The sequence below is a fragment of the Myotis lucifugus genome, unplaced genomic scaffold (assembly GCF_000147115.1).
Source record: "Myotis lucifugus unplaced genomic scaffold, Myoluc2.0 scaffold_10, whole genome shotgun sequence".
NCBI lineage: Eukaryota > Metazoa > Chordata > Mammalia > Chiroptera > Vespertilionidae > Myotis > Myotis lucifugus.
This window is the reverse complement of record NW_005871058.1, coordinates 9,921,996-9,925,264: the sequence shown is the minus strand read 5'-3', so window position 1 is coordinate 9,925,264 and position 3,269 is coordinate 9,921,996.

The following is a 3,269-nucleotide window of genomic DNA, read 5'->3' as shown; positions in this document are numbered from 1 at the left end:
CCTCACCCGGCCCCACCCCAGATTGTCCCCCCTACCCCAATCGGCCCACAGCCCCTTCTCCAAGCCAGCTCCGCTCCCTACCGACGCCCCGCTCCAATAAGGGGCAGGGTTGGCCAGCCAACCACCCATAGTCCCTCCCCCAGGCTGCTGGCCCCCTATCAGCCTCCCCCACCACATTCTGGGGCAGGGCTGGCTGGCCCACTATCCACAGCCACTCCCCAAAACTGGCCCACCCATGATCAGCCCCCACCACCCCGATCGACCCGTGGCACCTCCCCCCAATCAGCTCTTCCCCTGATCAGCCCCCCCACACACACACCAATCGGGGTTGGGGATGGCCGACCAACTACCCACAGCCTCTCCCCATGGCTGGCCCCGTCCCCATTCGCCCCTCCACCCCAATAGGGGGAGGGGCCTGCTGGCCAATAGCCCATGGCCCAGTCCCCCTGCCGGCCTGGCCCTGATCTCACCCCAAACAAGGTGGGCCAGCCAACCTCCCACTGTCTTCTCCTCCCGACAGGCCCTGCCCCAATCAGCCCCGATTGGCGCTGGACCCACCCGTGCACAAATTCTTGCTCTGGGCCTCTAGTGTTTCTATAAGACCATGCTTTAAATTATACAATGTTTTTCTATTGTTTCCAGGTTAAAATCCAAACCCTCTCCATTATCTACAGGAACTCTAATGATACTCCAGTTTTATTTCTTATTAATCTTATTTTGAATACCTTGAACTTCGCTTGAGAGTGTCATGCTATATCGCTCATCACTTTTATTTCAATATGCCTTCCCTTCCAGCACTGAATATTGTACCCCAACCCAGTCTGGACTATTCCCTCCAACTATATTATTTTTTGCATTATATATTTATATTTACGTGCACTTATTACACTGGATTGTAATTATCTCTTTACTCATCTGTTTTTTCTATCATATCATTAGTTACTCAAGGCAAAGAATTACTAAACTGTTATACAGAAAACTTTATATTCTTAGGGTCTTCACCCAAGTAGTAGGCAAATTTTTTAAATAAAAGAAGGTAAGAAAGGAAGGACTGCAGAATGAAAAGGAGATAAATCAGTGAAAAGGCAAAGGGTTTTTAGCAGAGGAAAGTGCATGGTTCCTCTATGAAGAAATTGGATACTCTATCTAGCAAAGCCTAGGTTTCTGCTATGACTGTTAGTGCCACACTTTATATCCAGCTTCATTTGAAAAAAAAAGTTTTCTGTTCATACATTCCAGCCTGGTCTTCCACCCTTAAAATATCCAGGTAGATTTTTCATCTCCAGAGAGATCTAACAGAAACCTACCCTCTTTTAACAGCAGTATAGTCAACACAAACCAGGATCCTTTTCTTTCTTACATATGAAGAGAGAAGCAAGAATTATAAGGTATATTACAGCACCAGAACATGAGAGAGAATTACCATGATAAAAAAAAAGGAAAAGAAAAAAGCAAATAACCTACCACCCAAAAAAATTTTTTAGGAAAGACAAGAGTCATATTTTAAAATACTCCTCTGAGTAATATACTTAGATGACTTTAAAAGAACAGACTGCTAAAAAACACAATTAAACAATTCTCAAGAATCATGCAAGGTTTTATCAGGTTAAAAATATGATTATCAAAATAATAAACAATAGAAAGACTGAAAAAAAGTTTAGACAATCTCCCATAGTAAAAAAATAATACAGAAAAGGAGAAGACAATCTGCAAATATTAACATTTGAAGCAAAGAAGTCATGAAAAGAACAGAGGAAATGGGGTAGAAAGTATGAACTTACTAGTAATAGCACATATTTTCCCTAAATTTGAAAGACATAAACTTTCATATTGAGAAGACCCACAGAGTACACACCAATAAATGATTAGAAAAAACTCATACCCAGAATATCTTAAAACTTCAGCTCCCCAAAATGAAGAAAACATTTTAAAAGCTAAAATCAGGTCATTTTTGTAGAATGAAAATCACACTGGGAACAGACTTCGTATTAACAACATTGCTTGCTAGAGACAATGAAGCAACATTTTCAATATTCTTGAAGAAACTCCTTTTAACCTTTAAATTTATATGAAGCCATATGAGGACCTTCTCAGACATGCAAATATGCAGAAGATTTATTTCCTATATATCCAGGTAAAGTCCATTAAAATGGGAGCATAAATAAATGGGAGTGTAAAAAAAGGAAAAAGAAGAAAGAAGGGATTCAAGAAAACTGAATCTAACCCAGGAGAGATAGATGATTGATAGATAGATAGATAGATAGATAGATAGATAGATAGATAGATAGATGATAGATAGATAGAAATTAGTTTGATAAAAATAATAGTTAAACAGCATATAAAGAAACTAAATGAAGAAAAACAGAAAGTGTTTTTTTATAGAAGAATTTATAAATGGTTATTAGATTTCCATGATTTTTTAATTTCAAAAATATTTAAAGATTTTGAACACAGTGAAAAGGCTGGGGAAAATTAGACAACTCTGTTATTGATGAGACTATGAAACAGATAAATGATTTCACTCACCATTTTCCTTCTTCTTTACACCTTCATCGTATTTTGAGGTAATTTTTTTCCACAATTTTAATGTATTTTCTAACATGTTTTTGAAAGCAACGTGCTCATTTGAGATATTTTTATACATATCCCTGTATAATATTATATTTCTCTCCAGCTGTTCTATTATGTTTTGTTGCCTGTCAGAAGTTGTTCTGTTGCTGGAGAAGAGTTCATGGTAATCTATAATTCACAGCAAGAGGTTAATTAGATTTTAACACAAAGCCTTCCAATAAATTATATTAATATCAAAATAGTTATTTAACAATTTAATGGAAAAAATAGAATAATAGCTACATACATATAGAACACCAACCTTTCATACTTTTAATATTAAAATTAATTGAGATAAAAATGACTTAAGTTACTCAATGCAGCACTAGTTCCTTATTAAAGGAAATGCCCAAATAAATCCCAAATAAATTTAAATGCAAAACAAAAAGATCCATTTGAAGCAGAGATTTCAAAATAAAAGAGTGTAATTCAGTATTTAGTTTATAAAAATGCAAACCACACTTTTGAGATTAGGAGATATTATAATATATTGCTGAGCCTATGTATTATGTATTTCAGGTTCTTGAATAGATATAACCATAATTTAAACCCCAGTCTCAGAACTGAAGAAAGAAATTAGAAAGACAGGGATCATGCCTCTAAGACAGCCGTGGGCAAACTACGGCCCGTGGGCGGATCAGGCCCGTTTGAAATGGAAT